The following is a 19,468-nucleotide window of genomic DNA, read 5'->3' on the forward strand; positions in this document are numbered from 1 at the left end:
CCTATGGTAACTGCATGGGGAAACCGCGTTTTGGGACGCGCTTTTTATTTTCTCAGCCCTTGCTTTACAGATCACTCCAAAACTTTCACGGAAGGAGCGGATTGAACTTTTTTTTACATAAAGTTTTGTGAAGAATCGTCAAAACTCCTGGTCAGAGACCTGCTCTCTCCCTCAGCAGCTCTGCTGTTGTGCTGTTGTGCCACTGCCGCTGACCCCGCTCACCTTGTTGCCGGTATGTGTTCGAGGCCTGTCCTGTATTTGTGTCCGTTTTTTCTCTGTCTTTGTTTAAATAGTCTTGTCTGTCTTTTTGTATTCTGTTGTATTTTGCCTGTTTTTACTGTTGGTACGGTCTCTTCGTACCTGTGCCGCTGTTGTGCCAGTTTTCACCACCCTTAAGTGAAAGGATGACACGTGATTACAAAATGGTTTTTATAAAGAAATGAATTGTAGGAAGTTGAGCTGAACAACCATTAATGCCAACATCCGCAATGCATCGTTGACTCCTCCCCTAGCTCACATTTACATTAATTGCAGCAGTGTTTGTTCAGGTTTCAGAGTCTCTTTGTGTATTGCCGGGCCTGGGAAAGCTGGACTGTTTTTCTAATCTGCACAACAGGACCTGGATTTATGTACTGCTGTATTTTTTTGATGTTGTTGGATGAATCTCGTGTGACATGTTCTTTAGCAAGGCCATAATAAGCTAAGCAACTTTGTAAAATGCCTTCAAGATTTTTTCTTTCACATCCCCTGAATGACGTTAACCCATAGCATAGTCATAAGAAGAACTGTAAGGATGTTTGTTTACACACAAAGTTGTGTTTATCTTCCATTATTTCCGATTTGACTTTAACACCTTAGCTGCGTGTAAACATTTCTCCCCAGTGCTGCGCTGTCCATTAGAACTAGTGCTGAATGGACGTTCAATGGTCGTGCGCAGCACTGGGGAGGTAGCGCTGCTGACGACCATTGGCCGTCAGCAGCACTTAAGGGGTTAATTCTGATTTGAGCAAATCAACGTTTCGGGAAATCTTTTCAAAATTGGGAAGTTTGACTTGTTTGAATGCCTACTGTTAAAAGGAATGAGAATAAGGGAACAACCCAAAGTACGGTGGGACGGGGCGGGAAGAAAAACAACATGGATAACGGGAGGAAGGCAAGTGTATGTTGAACACGGATAATGGGAGGGAGGTGGGGACAAAGGGAATGTGGACAACGAAAGGGGGGTGGGAGCATATTGCACACGGACAACGGGAGGGGGGCAGAAGCACAGGGAATGTGGACAACAGAAGGGGGAGGAGCAAAGTAAAACACAACAGGAAATTTAAAAAACAAGCGGAGGCAAAAAAAAAAAGTTGTGCAGGTACTAAAACATATGGCCCGTATCAAAAGGTTCCATGCAGTGGGGGCAAACGCTAGGGTAGAAACAAAACGGCCACAAGGTGGGACAAATGTATTCTATCCATGAACCAAAATTATGGCATTTAGAGAGGCGGAATAATAAGTAACCAATCACAAGCGGTGGGCGTGTGGTGGCGTCTTCTAACTTCCCAGAGACATTACAGCATGCCTCGCAGAGCAGCGCATGCATGCTGCCTCTAGGCTCGACCTAAAAACAGCTGAATAGAATGACACCAAATTTGCCTGAAAGATAGATCGTTACTCAGAAAGCCTACTTTTTTTGATTTTGTGTAAACCCAATAAGCTGTTTTTTTGTTTTTTTTTTTAAATTAAGATTCAAAAGTTAGTGTTTTCTGGACGTGACCAAGCCGGCTCCTAGAGATCTGATTCACAGGCCATCACATCAATCGGAATGTTGCAGCTTCCATTTTAAGGACTGAGGGACTCACTTAGTCCCTTTGTCCGGAGTTAAAAAAAATAGGAACAAAGGAGGCAGGATGGGGGTACTCTGACACGCTGGGGTAAAAATAAAAAAGAATTGTGCTGCGAAATTTTTATTGGCAGTAAAGCAAAATTAATGGAGTTCTTTCCCTGTAAAAATGGTTTCATGGGGTTATTATTGTAGGGTGCTTAAATGCATCATTCTAGAGTCCTCAAATGCAGAATTTTCTTTGAAGTAATAACTGGATGCGCATTTCCCACCTCCCAGTGGAAACAGGATTATCTGATATATAATTCATGAGGATCAGGCAGCAGACTTCACAAAGGCCTCGATGAGACGATGGCTCCTCTACACCCGCAGAACCCAGAGTGCAAGGAGCAAGCTGCTCGCTCCGGCCCTACAAGGCAGCGGCTACCAGCACACACCAACTCTAGCCCACAAGAGGAAGTAAAGCGCACTAAAACATCTGGTACCAAAAAACAGGGGCGCGCCCACATTTCTCATTTCAGGTATTCAATCATGGCAGGTGGCCAACTGACATGTTTAGACAGTGGTCGCTGACTTTCGGCTTCATGGCGCTATATGACGCAGCTATTCATTTATCCTACCAAATGGCACTTGATCCATCATGAAAAGAAGGATGAAAGGTCAAGTTGACCTTTCCAAGCACTCAAATGTAGTGAAAAAACTGCGTTTTCAACCAACTGTGCGACCTCGATTTTTTATTAGTGCGGGAACTTGCAAAAGGAACCCGCCTTTGCATTATACTTTGCAACTCCGCCGATAAGGGTTAGTTTATGAGTATTTTTTTACAAGAAACTATACTTGCTAACTGTTCAACGTGGGTTCTCATTGTGTGTTAATAATAGTATTTCTTGGAACCAAAAGAGGAACTGCGGGTAATAGAACACTAACTGAAAGGCATTCATTGAATGGATGAAAGGCTGAGTCGGCCCTGCTGGGATTCAAACCTGTGAGCTGCAGACTGCACACAACAATGTAACTGTGTTTACATGTCGATCTAGGTAAGAAGTATAGGACTTTGTTGCCCATGTCTCAGCATTCACAGTTTTAGTACAGTAATACACTGGGGGCACAGGGGCAGACAGATGGAGCAGCTCAGGATCACACATACTATCCGAGGGGAATGAGGGAATAGAATTCATACTTCCCGGCTCCAGAGTTGAAGACTCAACCATTAAACCAATATCATTACATTCACCGACTGAGCTATCTCGGCGCTTGCAAACTACACAGAAGGCTGGCTGGGGAACAGACGTAGCAAGCATGAGCCAGCAAAAATCAGAAACAGTGGCTAGTGGATGTACCGACAAAAGGCATCGGATGTTGAACTTTAATCGTTTGCAGGAGGCCAAAAAGCAAAAAAAAATAACTGTGACAAAGACAATTCGAAAAGGAGCGCTGCATTGTATAAAACACAGGATAATACAATATATAAAACATGCGAATAACAAGGGTCTGGGAGGGTATGAAGAACAACAGGGAGCAGAGGGAGACAGGAGCTACTGCTCAGTACTGCCTGCCGTACAGAGATGCTGGACACAGACACAAGACAGCTAGAGAGAATGTACTGGAGGACTCACCAGCGGTGCCCAGCAGCCACACCCTCAGAGGTCCTCCAGGAAGCATCACCAGCAGATATCGGGGTCACAGTCCACGCGTGTACACGACACGGCGTGTGATCCAGGGGGCAGGCTGCCCTCTTCCTCTGCGGATCAAACAAAATAAATGAAAAATATGTTTTTCTTTTTCTGCAAAAGGTGGAAGTGGAGGAGCAAGGTCTTCATAGATTGCTATTTGCTCTCCCTCCTCCCCCACAAGAATGCAAACAATCGCTGTCAGAGCAGAGCAGCTGCCGCGCCATCTGCAGGAGGGAGTCCCCGATCTCACCTCTCCCAGAGGTCCCTCCCCGGGCGCCCTTCTAGAGGTCAGCGCCGTCTCCTGCCGGGCCCTGTCCAGCTGCCCCAGCTCTCTCCGCCAGCCTCCAGAGATCCCCGCCTGCGCCCTCCACAGGTCAGCGCCGCACCGCCCGGAGGAGGGAAGGTCCCCGGTCACCCTCTGCGGCCGGGCCCTGTCCAGCCTCCACAGGTCAGCCCGGCGCCGCCTTCAGGAGGGAAGCCCCGCTCTCCCCTCTCTTCCCGGCCCCGTCCCTCCAGCTGCTTACCTCAGCTCCCAGCCCAGAGGTCAGCGCTGCACGCACACTGATTTTCTGCAGCGCTCCTGCGAATCCCCCGAAGGGCAGAGCGTCTGGACAAATCTCTATCTTTTTCCAAGAAAAAAACCTCACGCGCTTGGGCGCAGCAGCTGCGCTCTGTTTGTGGGCGGCGGAGGAAGAAAATAAATCAGAGAGGGGAAAAAAGCTAGAAAATGCCCATCACCTCCGGAGAGCCGGCTGACTGGCACTATTCCCCGTGAGGACCGGAGCTTTCAGCACCACCCGGGTCTTTTCAAAACGGCACAAAACAAAGCCGGCATACTCTACAACTGGGGCAAGATGAACACATGGTTTTAGAAATGTTTCTAGAAGGCTCAGACATGAGTCACAGTTGGTTAATGAGAGACTGAAAAGAAGGGAGCAATGCTTTGCATTCTCTGAAGTGTATTTAGATGATTTCCGTGCTGGCTTACTATGAATAACAGCCAGGGTGGAGTTTCAACGAACAGCAAACAAGCATGCTGGGACTTGTAGTTTTACGTTTGCCATCAGAACTAATGACAGGTAAGTTGCAGTGTGCGGTTATAAACCGGTCCCAGGATGCTTGTTTCCGGTCCTGGGAGGACTTGGCTTGGCAGTTTGGGCTGGACTGTATCCTTGAGGCACAGGGTCACAACTGATTTGCACATGTCTGGGTCCAAACTGGGATGGTGTGGTGAACAAAAGAACTATGGATTAAACCCAGATCTTTGTGACTGGGGGGTGAATGTATGACATTGTTCAGCAGTCCGTCCATCCATTGTTCCTTTTTCATTTGTCGCCCTAAGTGGGAAGGGTATGCCCAGACGTGGGTTCGTGCTCACTACACCACTGGATTCAAGTAAGCCTGGCTGATGAGGGGTGATAACCCGAAACTGGTCCCAGAATGCTTGTTTCTGATTCAGGTAGGACTTGACTTGGCAGTTCAGGCTGGACAGTTCACATGAGGTACAGGATCAAGACTGATTTGCATATGGCTGGGTCCACGTGATGAGCAAAAGCTCTGTCGTCCTAAGTGGGAAGGGTATGCCCAGATGTGGGTCCTGTGCTCACTGCGCCACTGGATTCAAGCTAGCCTGGCTGATGAGGAGTGATGCCCTGAAACCGGTCCCATGATAATTGCTTCCAGTCCAGGGAGGACCTGGCTTGGCAGTTTGGGCTAGATTGTTCCTCTGCAGGACAAAGTCAAGACTGATTTACATATGGCTGAGTCCAAACGGGTGGCGTGGTGAGCAAAAGAACGATGGATTAAACCCAGATCTTTGTGACTGGGGGTGAAGGTTTGCATTGTTCAGCATTCCGTCCATCAATTGTTGCTTTTGCATTTGTCACCCTAAGTAGGAAGGGTATGCCCAGAAGTGAGCTTACTGCGCCACTGGATTCAACCTAGCCTGGCTGATGAGGGGTGATGCCCCAAAACAGGTCCCAGGAGGCTTCTTCCAGTCCAGGAAGGACCTGGCTTGGCAGTTGGGCTGGATTGTTCCCCTGAAGAACAGAGTCAAGACTGATTTACATATGGTTAAGTCCAAACGGGTGGCGTGGTAAGCAAAAGAACAATGGATTAAACCTAGATCTTTGTGACTGGGGGTGAAAGTTTGCATTGTTCAGCATTCCGTCCATCAATTGTTGCTTTTGCATTTGTCACCCTAAGTGGGAAGGGTATGCCCAGAAGTGGATCCTGTGCTTACTGCGCCACTGGATTCAAGCTAGCCTGGCTAATGAGGGGTGATGCCCCGAAACAGGTCCCAGATTGCTAGCTTCCAGTCCAGGAAGGACCTGGCTTGGCAGTTCGGGCTGGATTATTCCTCTGAGGAACAGAGTCTAGCCTGATTTACATATGGCTGGGTCAAAACGGGTGGCGTGGTGAGCAAAATGAATAATGGATTAAACCCAGATCTTTGTGACCGGGGGGGAATGTTTGTATTGTTCAGCATTCTGTCCATCAATTCTTCCTTTTGCAAAAAACCCTGGTACACGCTGAAAAGTCACTCCCTTACCTGTGTAAACAACAAGAGATGCAGGTTGCTTGGTTTGAGAGCTAGAGGAGCAAGTACAGTTAATTCAAGGGAACAAATAACACATTTTCACATTTATTTGTGCTTTGAACTACCAAGCTATGCTCACATCACTAATGATCAGTGTTAAACATAGAAATGTGCCCAGATTACCATACAATTCTCTTGTGTCCGCAGTATACCAAATGAGCGAAGGCTGAGGCGTGCCTTCCTCTCTTCTTCTTGGCATTCCCTAAAACCCAAATTATGCATCCGCCCTACTCTAAATACATTTGCTGAAAGATAAAAAAGCCATTACACCCAGAATATATAATGACTGTGCACTGCTGAAGCATAAGCGATCAATATTCTGTTACAAATATGGTGAATCAATTATTCAGATGATGAGAATATCTCCTCATACAGAGGGATTCACAGTTTAATATTTTCTCTTTTGGAAACAAATATACAGCGATAAGTTTTCCTCTTTTTTCTCAGTTTAAGTACACAAGATTGTTTAATAATTTATTCACGCTCATAATGATGAAGCTGTTAAGTTGCTACAGCAGCAGCAAACTAGCAAAAGCCTGCAGCTTACTGCTTCTGTCTAAGGAATCTTGTGGAAATGTGTTAAATAAAACATAGTTTACCACATTTATTGTGGACATCCCCGTCTAATTGCATTTTGTTCTACAATGAATGGATTAATCAAGCACTCAACAGGCAACATGAGTATCTGTAGTCTCAAGGTATGTTAGCTGGGCCTCATGGTTAGATCTAAGGAAAATAGAGGGTAGAATGACTGATGTAGCTCAGGTACTAGCTAAACAACAGCATGCCATGATAAGGGAAATTCCCCAGGCTAGAAAGAGACCTAATGGAGCAAATAACTTTCTGAATGGGCTATAACTATGCAGTACAAATAGCATCTGTTACCACGCATGCCAAAACTACACGTGGCTTAACAACGCGCCAAGACCACAACTTTGTCGTTACGAGTTCCATTACAAAGCAATTCTACGCGGGAATCAACAAATCCCTGCTACAGAAACTCCAGACCATCCAAAGCACCGCTGCCAGACTCGTCCTCGGCACCCCACGACATGAGCACATGACCCAACACCTACGAGACCTCCACTGGCTCCCTGTCGAAAAGAGAGTAACCTTCAAGCTACTCACTCACGCCAAAAAATCCCTCCACAACATCGGACCCAAATACCTCATCGAAAGAATCTCTTTCCACGCACCCAAAAGAAACCCCTGCTCCGCCGACCTCGCCTTAGCAACGAGCCCACGCATCCGCAGAAGCAGAGCAGGGGGAAGAGCCGTCTCCCACGTTGCAGCCAAAGCCTGGAATGAACTCCCAGTCAACATCAGACGCGCCCCCACCCTGCACACCTTCAGGAAGAGCCTCAAGACCTGGCTTTTCAGCTAACCCTGAGCTGCACCCTCCCCCCAGCACCTTGAGACCCTCACAGGTGAGTAGCGCGCTTTATAATCCCCTGATTGATTACAACAACTTGCTTTAGGGAAGCGCTGGACTTTGGAATAGTTTAAATTACTATTCCAACTCCAGTCGGTGTATCAGTAGGAAAGGTGTTGGACTTAAAATCCGACACCAGTCCAACACCGCATTCCCTAAAGCAAGTCGGTGTAATGACTTATGTTGTAATGGAACTCGTCGTAACATCGCAGTCGTGGTACTGACTGCGTTACAAAGGCACTACAATGCAATGTTTGCATTGTAATAGATGTTTCCCATGCAGTACAGGAATAGTGAGGGAGAAAGGGAAAGGAGATGCTTATAAGTGACTTTGTGGAACATGAAATACCAGAAATTATCCGAAAAGGATAACATACATCCTTTGAAAAATGGTGAAGGTATTGCTGAACTGGGAGGGAGGATGTGGTATTGCTCTGGAATCCACATTGAGTCATTTACTTTATTATTATAAGTCAAATTGTACATGTGGTAACCTGATTGATTCTTTAGCTCTACTCAAATGCTTACATATCATAATGCATTACTCTAATGCCTAGCATCCACACCAACTACTTGCTATTACTTAAACTTCAGTCATGGCTCCAATTCATTTTCCAAATCAGAATACATGATGTATTGTGTGCAGTTTGGTGAAATGTGGTTGCAATGATTATTGCGGATACAGACACCCACCCAAATTTTTAGGTCTCGCTGAGCCAACGCGCATGCGTTGCTCTGCGAGAGTATGGTAAGGGGCTTTCAAAAGTGCTCCCAAAGGCAGCAGGCGGATGAGGTACAGTGCATGTGCACCAGGCGTGCGCACCATTAGTCAGCCTGCAGCCTTTGGGAGCACTTTTGCGGCCGCTTTGATGTTCTGAGTGAGCCGCGTGGCCACTGAGAACATCAAAGCGGCCGCGAAAGTGCTCACCATTTGCCACCGCCTCCCTTATCCCACTTCCTGCTTGTTTACGATTGTTGCAGCGACGCTTTCATACCCCTCCCGCCTCCCACCACAGCATGCCGAAGCGCCTTCATGTATTTGCAGTCTGGGGCGCCTTCAGACCCATTCCCGCCTATTGCCTTTCCAATGCTAGTAATTATTGCTTTACTCCCGTCACGGACCACCGGCACTCATCTGCTTTGTAATTATTCATTTCCGCTGTGAGGGAGAGTACTGCAGAAACACACAGCTATATGCATGGGGTGCCATCCTTTTGGTTTCATCACGGCACCTGATTTTCTCTTGCACCCCTTCTGCTTGTTTACTTTTTTAAATGTTTAAAACTTTTCCCTGGAGAATTTTTTTAAGGCGCTATAACAAATATATAGAAGCATTTTGTTGCTAACATATTTTATTCCCTCCGGGAAGGCATGTCTGTTTTCCCAGTGGAATGCGTGAGACTTCTGTGTGGCAGTGAATTTTCCCGTACGTGCTTCTTCATTTGTTCTGGTGGCTGGGCTCTGTCTGTCCCCCATTCTGTGTCTAAAAGGGTATCGGAGATCAAAGGCTCTAGTGAGGTTTCTGATTCCTGCTGATTGATTGGGAACAGAAGTTCTGCCTGGCCGTGTTTTGCTTTTCATTGGAAGTCCATTGGTGGCTGATATTAATTCAGTTCTCCTCAGCAGCGGGGCGCAAACATAACAAATGCTGCTCTCGCTTTTACCTTTCCAAACACATTTTAATTTCAAAATTTGATCCAGCGTTCGTTTAAAAACAAACGATTTTCCATCTGCATTTTTTGTATATTTTATCAATCCTCTGAGAGAGGTTTAAACTTGTTCTAGAGGCTGTGGGCCCAAATGTTTCCTTCAATGACGTAGACTGAACTTTTAAGAAAAGGAATCCTTTTAAGAAAAGGAATTCACAAATGCATTCCTATACATACATGCATTCTTTAGTTCCGTTCCAGTTCCCTCTTCTCGCTCTTTCTCCCTCCCTCACCGCTATGCATTTCTTCCTGCAGTCCATTATGCAAAGAATTGCGTCTTTATTATTAATCTTGTGAACTAGGTTCTAGCAGTACTGGGCTATAGGCTTGTTTTATTCAAAGCAGAAGCATTGTCGCTAAGGTGAATATAAAACTTTATTGCTAACAAGCGCCCCCCAAAAAAATCACTTATTCCCAGAGAGTCATAACCAAGTCACATGAAATGATTAACAGGGCATCAACCCAATAGGAGTAGTATGGCCTGTATTGGAAAGGATATTTCCAATGTTTCATGTAGCGTTTGGAGACCGATTCGAAGTGCGCACTATTGTCCATTAGCTAAAGGATCCAAGGCACAGTCACATGATGTGATGTGCCCAGGACCCCAACTTGCTAGCTGTTAAGGGTTTAAGGATACAATTCACATAACAGCCATTGGGGTCCCCTTTCCTGTTATGTGCACTGGTGCTCTTTTCTGCTCAAGTAATTTTTGGCAGCTATTTATAGAGCTAGCTGGACACAATGGCATTACAGTGCATCTATCTATCTATCACTCTATCTACCTATCCATCTGCCTCACTCTATCCATCTCCCTCACTCTATCCATCGCCCTCACTCTATCCATCGCCCTCACTCCACCCATCGCCCTCACTCCATCCATCGCCCTCACTCCATCCATCGCCCTCACTCCATCCATCGCCCTCACTCACTCTTTCACTCTATCTATCCATCTCCCTCACTCTATCCATCGCCCTCACTCACTCTTTCACTCTATCTATCCATCTCCCTCACTCTATCCATCGCCCTCACTCACTCTATCACTCTATCCATCTCCCTCACTCTATCCATCGCCCTCACTCTATCCATCACCCTCACTCTATCCATCGCCCTCACTCTATCCATCGCCCTCACTCTATCCATCGCCCTCACTCACTCTATCACTCTATCTATCCATCTCCCTCACTCTTTCCATCGCCCTCACTCACTCTATCACTCTATCTATCCATCTCCCTCACTCTATCCATCGCCCTCACTCTATCCATCGCCCTCACTCTATCCAACCATCCATCTATCGCCCTCACTCTATCCATCCATCTATCGCCCTCACTCTATCCATCCATCTATCGCCCTCACTCTATCCATCCATCTATCGCCCTCACTCTATCCATCCATCTATCGCCCTCACTCTATCGCCCTCACTCTATCGCCCTCATTCTATCCATCCATCTATCGCCCTCACTCTATCCATCCATCTATCGCCCTCACTCTATCCATCCATCTATCGCCCTCACTCTATCGCCCTCACTCTATCGCCCTCACTCTATCGCCCTCATTCTATCCATCCATCTATCGCCCTCACTCTATCCATCCATCTATCGCCCTCACTCTATCCATCCATCTATCGCCCTCACTCTATCGCCCTCACTCTATCGCCCTCACTCTATCTATCTATCTATCAATGGCCTCACTCTATCTATCTATCGCCCTCACTCTATCACCCTCCCTCCCTCTATTGCCCTCCCTTTATCTATCGCCCTCCCTTTATCTATCGCCCTCCCTTTATCTGTCTATCTATTGCACTCACTAAATCTATTGCCATCACTCTATCTATCGATTGTCCACACTTTATCTAGCTGTCCATCTATCTATCGCCCTCCCTCTATCGCCCTCACTCTATCTATCTATCTATCTATCTATCTATCTATCTATCTATCTATCTATCTATCTATCTATCTATCTATCGCCCTCCCTCTATCTATCTATCGCCCTCCCTCTATCTATCTATGGCCCTCCCTCTATCTATCTATCACCCTCACTCTATCTATCTATCGCACTCACTCTATCGCATCACCACAGCATCACTCAGCACCACCACAGCATCACTCAGGGTCACCACAACATCACTATGCGCTACCACAGCATCACTGAACGCCACATCATCACTCGTCGCCACCACAGCACCAATCTGTGCAACCATTCAACAACAACTGGTTCAAATATTGTTCCTCAATGTTTCAAGCTTTATTACAAATGTCACAAAAAGATGTTAATATTTCACTTCTGTTCTTGGATTTTCGTCACAATAAAATACACTGAACATAATCTTCACAAAAGTTATTTACAAACGTTTAAGCTACTGCCATTTTAAATTACAATAACTTTTATTTAAGTATTCATTATAAAAAAAATTAAAAGCCATTGTTATTTGTAATATGAATATATGTAAGTCACGTAAATACAACACATATTGCATTACAAATGCTATAGGTGTCACATTTGCGAAAGTTAAAACTATTGGCATTGTAAATGACAAAGCTATTAATTTCGCTATTTTCAAAACCAACATATAAATACAAAATTTGTCATTTACAATACCAATAGCTCAAACTTTCCTAATGCAAAACCTATTGCATTGCAAATGCTTGTTCTATATGTTCTCTTAACAGTAAGTAAACTTTTGCCTTGCCTATTGATAGCCGTACCCAGCTGTATATTTAATTTAAAAAACATCAATAAAATATTATATTTAGAAATAAATGTTTAACAATGTTATTTTGAGCCTTAATTACAAATATTATTAAAAAAAAACACAATACTTAATCTGGATCCTAAAAGTGAAACCTGGAAAACAAGGAAGGATAAGGGTAATATTGTGATCATGAAATTTCTTTTTCAGATGATCAAAATGATGTCCCCCTTCTTGAAGGGATGAAATATGCCTAATAGTAAGCAGTCCAAAGTCCAGGGTTTGATGACTATTTGTTGATACAAGTATAGGTGTAGCCTGTGAGAAAGGTGCAAATGGTGTGGTATATAACACTGCACGCACATCCACGATCCATATCTTTGTACAAGCAAGATTCGCGAGGTTACATACAGGATCCGCAGGATCAATATAATAGGTAAGATCCACATTTATCTAAGTATGTGCTGTTTATAAAGCTCAATCCTAGCCAAAAGGCAGCAGAGCGCTGTGCAAATATAAAGGCACATATAAAATCAGAGAGTAAATCTAAGAGAAAGGTCCTACATTCTGGGAGGGGGACCCGACTGTATACTATGTCATGATGTAGTGTTCTTTAAAAAGGGATGCCTTCAGCCCATTGCTAACTTGAAGAATGGTAGGTTTTTATGTAATCTGTGCCCTGTAACATCCATGACGTATTCCGTAATTTGGAAATAACGTTTGCGGCTGGCATCATCAGGGAAATGAGGATATTAAACTACCTTACAATTAATATTACACAGAGTGTAACTTTCTGATGTGCATTGCAGACCTTGTTATCTTTATTAGCAGGATGCTTGAAATGCTCCGTAAAGGTACCTGTAACAAGCAGGCAGTAAAATGAATACACATATAAAACAGAAGGGAGGGGGGAAGCAAAGCTGGCAGCCTATCGGTTTGACAGACACCTTGAAGAACTGTGATTGGCCCCAAGTCGGTATCAGCTTCTGGCATTGAGGACTAAAGAAAGGACAGGCTAGATTGATTGGCTGTCATTATCTGTCATTGATATCAAGGGGTTTATGAAAGACGAGATGTGTTCAACGGCAGTCTTTAGTGGAAGGCAGGTCCAGAAAAAGGACGAACCAGCCATTTACAGTAACTGTAAATACAAGAGGGCAGGGCTGGGGTCTGCCCAGCAACACCGATCTTTGGAGCTCAGAGGGCTCGGTAATCCGAGAGAAAAGTATTACGGTACCCTTAGCTGCCAGAAGTCTGAATAACACGGACACTTCTCAGTGACTGAATGTTCACAATCTCCTTCTGGGGTTTCACTCTCGAAGGTTAGCGAGGTCGAGCAGTCAATGGTCGGCCTCGGAAGACAATGTAAGTTTACAACCTGAGATGGAGATAACCTCAGACGACAATGTAAGGATACAATCTGAGCTAGAGATACGCTGGGACGACAATGTAAGGTTACAATCTGAGCTAGAGATACGCTGGGACGACAATGTAAGGTTACAATCTGAGCTAGAGATACGCTGGGACGACAATGTAAGGTTACAATCTGAGCTAGAGATACGCTGGGACGACAATGTAAGTTTACAATCTGAGCTAGAGATACGCTGGGACGACAATGTAAGGTTACAATCTGAGCTAGAGATACGCTGGGACGACAATGTAAGTTTACAATCTGAGCTAGAGATACGCTGGGACGACAATGTAAGGTTACAATCTGAGCTAGAGATACGCTGGGACGACAATGTAAGGTTACAGTCTGAGCTAGAGATACGCTGGGACGACAATGTAAGGTTACAATCTGAGCTAGAGATACGCTGGGACGACAATGTAAGGTTACAATCTGAGCTAGAGATACGCTGGGACGACAATGTAAGGTTACAGTCTGAGCTAGAGATACGCTGGGACGACAATGTAAGGTTACAATCTGAGCTAGAGATATGCTGGGACGACAATGTAAGGTTACAATCTGAGCTAGAGATACGCTGGGACGACAATGTAAGGTTACAATCTGAGCTAGAGATAACCTCGGCCGACTATGTAAGGTTACAATCTGATCCAGAGAGTAGCTGGGACGACTATGTAAGGTTACAATATAAAACACAGATAATATCGGACTACTATGTAAGGTTACAATCTGAGATAGAGATCTCGGGTTGTAAACTATGTACTACTATGTACATTTACAATCTGAGACCGAGATAAGACATGAATAATGTACAGCCATTTGCAAAGTCCAATTAATGTTTTTCCTTCACAAGCACAAAAAGTCTTTTACAGAAAAGTGAAACTGGATAGCAAACTTTAAACCTCAGCAAAAGCATATTAATTCAGAAAAAACGTGAGACGTCTTAAGCATGTCGCTAACTCAGCGTCCTCCACATGTGAGGCACTGAGAAACATTTGCAGTACACATACATGCATCAGCGGTCACTCAGCGCATGCGCGTCGGTTGTTTAAGAAACAGCAAATGCAGATTCTTGAGCTCAGCAGTCAGTGTCTTACCTACGTCTATTTTGAGTCAGCTGCATCTGGTGTCCAAGAGCAGCATTGTCTCCTGCTGATGCCAAATAGGGAGTCGTGAGCTCAAAGTTGACAACTGGCATACAGGTAGGAGTTGCACCTCACCGCCAACTAAAGCCCATCACTTAAAATACTGCTGGAATACTCTCAAATTTCAGCAGGTAGAAAGGTACAAAAATGTTTCTCTTGCAAGAACCAGTGGAGAGAGGCAATAAAGTCACTTACACAACTTCATAGTTGATCTCGTTTGTGTTGGGCACCAGTGATAGCATTGTGGTCTCAGTTTAAGTGGCACACACTTTGGGGCAGCATGTCCACACAGAAGGCACAACTGATACTCATTCGTGAGGGCGCTAAGAAATGGCAGGGAGCCTGCACTTCTTGGCAGCCTGCCTCTGCCTTCTACTCTTCCTCCTCCACCACCAGCTCATGCAAAAGCACAACATGCTTCTGGTGCAAAAAAACAGCCAAACCCTGGCCCTCGAAGACGCCAATTTTGTTTTCTGCATTGGTGCACAGGGTCGCTAAGAAAGGTCTAAGTTAAATTACTGAATGAGTGAAAGACTACCACAATATATTTCCAATCTCTGATGACAAATCTAATAGCTACTCAGATGGGAAGTTATAGTTAAATATTTGGAGGGAAAAAACAGATAATTCAAATACATTTTCTTCTGTCTGTTGGTAAAGTCCACAATGATGAGGTATCCCATTGCATCAGCAGAAAGTGTTGGTGTCTGTCGATGGGTTCCACCCATAAAGTCCACTAGGATTTATCACCATTATTTGGACATTTACTGTGGGTGAGCCTCTCTATCCGAGTCTCACCTACAGTAAATTCACTGTAATTGGACTGAGCGTGTTTGCTGACAGTGTCCACCTTTTAAGATAAGATTGCTGCTACACAGCTAGGGTAAGAGGCACTGGGCTGGCTGTGCATATGACACTACCGTAGTGCACAGCCTGATAATTGCTCAGTTAGTCTGCCTAAGAAAGGACTCTGCAGGGATTGGTGCTGACCTGGGGTTGGCCTTAAAATATTAATGGCCATTCATAGAATGGTCAGTAGAGCTTACTGGAAATTCTGTAGTGCAGTCATTGTATTAAACAAATAAACATAATTCATCCTAAAGTGCAGTTTCAGCCCACTCAGGCCTAAACAGTACACCAAGGTGTCAAACTGAGGCAAAATATGCACACCAATACCACATTTGAAATTCCCAATAACACATATCCGCATCCTATGGGACTTTAGGAACTGTCAAATTTTTCTGACTCCGCTCATAATCAGACCCCCTCACCCACTGGGCCAAGGTAATTACTCTACTCCCCAGCAGAGAGAACAATGCACACCCCATAGAAAAGACACAATTATCTGCGTTTGACTAAGTTCCTGGGAGAGAAAGGAGAATACATCTTCATCTGATAATTAGCTTGTCAATCTGCCCTTGGGCTGGAACAGCCTAGATTCACTAGAGCCAACGAGGAAGCACAGACTCTGGAGCCAACAAATGAGAGGCTGGCCTTTGAAGTTTTGGTTGGAAGTGCTCTGACTGAAGTCAGGTAGGGATGATTCTAAGGCCCTTTCGCCATGATGGATGGTCCTAGAATGCTGTGCAGGACGGTTGGATCAAAGGTGGAGAGATGATGTGGCATCCTAAGACTGGTAAGGGGTGCCTCGCATTAAGAACATTCCACACCCACTTGAAACCCCCTGCACACGGGAGAGACAATTTAGAAGCCCCTGGACCTAGGAGGTGACAATGGTGAAAAAGATACCCAGCTGAAAGCAGAATCCAACTGATTCCATGCAAAGATGGACTAAGGACTTGGTCACCAGCTGCCCCCTTGAACTAGAATGAGTCTCTCCAGGGCTAGTGACTCTGCCCCCTTAGCCCCTTTCACGCTGATGACGAGCTGGGCTCGACATGGCGTAGCCTCCTCGCACGCTGATGACGAGCCCAGCTCGTCACGTAACATGCGTTTTCGCAAATCACAGCACGAGAGCGGAATTCCGCTAGCGCGCATGGTGTTAAGCCCACTCTGGACGAGGTGGGAAAGACCTGGACTCCTCTGTCCACCCCATCTCCCCATGGGCCCTGCAAGATGGCAAGACAGCCATGGGGAATACAGGCAGGAGGGTGTTCAGCTGGCTGGTTGTGGAAAGGCTGCACAAGATGCTTTGACCAGCACGAGAGCCAGGAACTAGAAACACGAGAAGGCTGGAGCAGGAAGCCAGCAAACCTAGCTCCCCACAAAGGGCACCACTTTAAACGCCAGGAAGCCTCATAAAACTGCTCCTGGTGACTAGGCATGGCCACCAGGAGCAAAATGAGACAAAGAAAACTGGACAACCAGGGACAGAGTTATGCAGGTTTAAAGATGTGAACTTCAAAAAGAGAACAAGCATGTGACATCCATCAGAAAGTCTCTGATTCCCCCTGGGAGGGCCGAGACCCTTTTTCATACTGCCTGGGGAGAAGGCGTGCGTGGGCCCCCTTCCTGTACTCATTTTGCAACCTCAGGGACCCTCATCTCCCAGGAGGCTGGTGCAGTATTATTCACTTATTGCAAGCCACAGTACACTAATGGATAGCAGTTCACATCTCACATTAGGGACATACCCCGGACAATGAAATGAATCGGAGAACCAGTCTTCAACTTTCACAAGGCAACCATGGACTATAAAGAGGTCACTATGAAAGGACAAATAGCATAACTGTGAACAGGGCTTTAAGTGGAATGAAAAAAGTGGGGGGCTGGGGGTCTCTAAAAGGGGCGCGAGCTGTGTAATTAGAGATGTGGCCTACACATGAAAAACGACATTGTATGAAACTCAACATCCTGGAAAATAAAGAGGAGCTAAACTGCTGACGTAGATTTCTGTAAATATTTTTGTTCATTCAATGTTTAGAAATAGATCAGTGTTTTTGCCACTAAAATTAAGGGCATTAAGGACATGAATACAGAGCCCGATTAAGACTCGTTCCAATGTCGATTTTTAAATACTACCTGGTCTGAGTCCCAGAGGGACCCGGCCCACTTAAAGCCCTGAGTGTGAAATAATACAAATATACTGTCTAGTGAAAGTAGACCTCAGTATTTGTTAGCAGTATTGGAGTCAGTGATGTTTACTTGTCCTTGAGGTGACTGCACAGGTTTGGTATATCAATCACATCATAGAGGAGAAGACTGGCTCTTATGGTCCTACCAACTCATAGTAAGATATTGAATTTCCTTAGGAGCCTGGCACGGGACTCAAGCCCAACAAACAGTCGGAGGATAGCGGTTAGGCTGCTCCAGCGCTACGTCCTTTTACGGTTCCGTCCCTGTGCCTGTGCTCATTGCATCATGTACTGAGGTAGCATTGGACCTCAGAGACCGCATGGTCCATGGTAGGACCTGAATTCTATGCACCGGTTTTGCCATCCTACAAATCAAATTCTTAAAACTAAACCAGACTAATCCTATGGGACTCCAGGAAACCTCCCGCTACCTATCATACCATTCCATTTGTTCCTTTAGAGGTAGTCACATTCCTTCCTCCCATGCATACTCCATGGCTGAAGTTTTAATGTGCAAGGTGGGCCCACCAGCCCTGTGCACTCAATCCCTAGAGGCTTGCATATATGGCTAATGAAGAGTATCCTGCTTGGCAACGTGTGATGGTAGTGATGTTGACCAAGCTGTGGTACTTCTCAGGGCACACCTCTTGAAACAATAAATGTCCAGGCTCTGCTCAGGGGGCTGATGGGTAAAATTCTGAAAGGAGTGCTGCCAGACTCCCATGAACATTTCACACACACAGTCCACCTTTACAGAGACTTTACTGCTGAATGTGTTGTGACGTGATGGCAAATGACAGGAGTCTCAACCAAGAACAACTAGACCTGGACAGATACACAAATTAACTTCTCCCTCAAGAAGGCCGATTATAAACACCGTCGCCACACTAATCCTCGACCCCCCCCCCGCACCGAACCCACACCACATCACTCTTCAAAGAGCTCCACTGACTGCCCATCCAGAACCGCTGTCAGTTCGAACGTCTCACACATCCACTCAAGTCACTACACAACACAGGACCTGCACGGCACCGCTGGCTTCACTTCCACCAACCCACCAGACAACTTTGCTCAGCATCACCTTCACACGCACACAACCGGCATCCACAGAAACAGAATGGGAAGTTGATCATTCTCCTACCAAGCTGCCAAATCCTGTAACGCCCTCCCCCGACACAGCAGGGCCTCCTCCTCGCTTCTTGAATTCCGCAAGAAGCTGAAGGCCGGGCTATTCAATGAGTCTTCTTGCGGAACCATTGAGACTGCCTGTATTCAGACCCGGCCTCACCGCACGCCTACACTCACCTACTCAGCGCCTGGATGCCCACAAGCAGCGCTCTACAAATCTGCCTTACATTACACTGCCTTGAAAGCATTAGATTATTGTACAGTTTATATTTACTGGCTAGTCATTAAACTTGGAGTGGTCAGATAGAGCGACACACACTTCATATTAACTATGGTATAAATTTGATGTCTTTTTCCTTCAAGATGTTTGGTTTATTGATGTACTATCAAGAGCACATTGCCTGATTTGATTTGTATATGTTAACGTAATTCATATTTTTGTGATTTGTTTTTCAGCACTTAAGAATGACTTCCATTTTATTTCTTTGATTAGTTGCGATATTGACAATGCCTTTCGAAATCAAAATCTGATGAAGGGCCACCTGAGTCCATAAATGCATTGGGATAATCGAATAGTTTAATAACTGGAATAAAGACTATCTGGGGAAACCGTGATTTTTAAAAATAAATAAAGTAAAATAGGATCATAGTAAGATAATTGTTTACGTTCTGATTGCATTCTGGAACATGTGCGTTAAGCCCATTGGGCTACAAGGCAGTGCATTTGGTTATTTTCCTGGCAGTGCCCGGAAATGTTGTTGTCTATTTCCCCAACTGTATGTCTCTGCAACCCGAAGACCTGTGTAGGCGGAACATCGACACGCCTGT

At 45.3% G+C, this 19,468-nt stretch overlaps 1 protein-coding gene across 4 annotated transcripts in view; it reads right to left on the minus strand.

Annotated features, from left to right (window-relative positions):
- The window catches only part of POMGNT2 (protein O-linked mannose N-acetylglucosaminyltransferase 2 (beta 1,4-)), a 137,656-nt gene that overhangs the window by 43,812 nt on the left and 74,376 nt on the right, over positions 1-19,468 (minus strand). Inside the window, exons 1-2 of one of the 4 annotated variants that reach the window (XM_086942089.1) lie at positions 4,240-4,457; positions 3,445-3,569 (exon numbers count right to left, since the gene is read on the minus strand). The gene's annotated coding sequence lies outside the window, so the exon portion shown is untranslated. Of the gene's footprint in view, positions 1-3,444; positions 3,570-3,751; positions 3,976-4,025; positions 4,206-4,239; positions 4,458-19,468 lie in introns of those variants that run through there. The other 3 variants (XM_086942087.1, XM_086942088.1, XM_086942086.1) reach the window with 3 other exon arrangements.

Source organism: Lissotriton vulgaris, chromosome 10 (assembly GCF_964263255.1).
Source record: "Lissotriton vulgaris chromosome 10, aLisVul1.2, whole genome shotgun sequence".
Lineage (NCBI taxonomy): Eukaryota > Metazoa > Chordata > Amphibia > Caudata > Salamandridae > Lissotriton > Lissotriton vulgaris.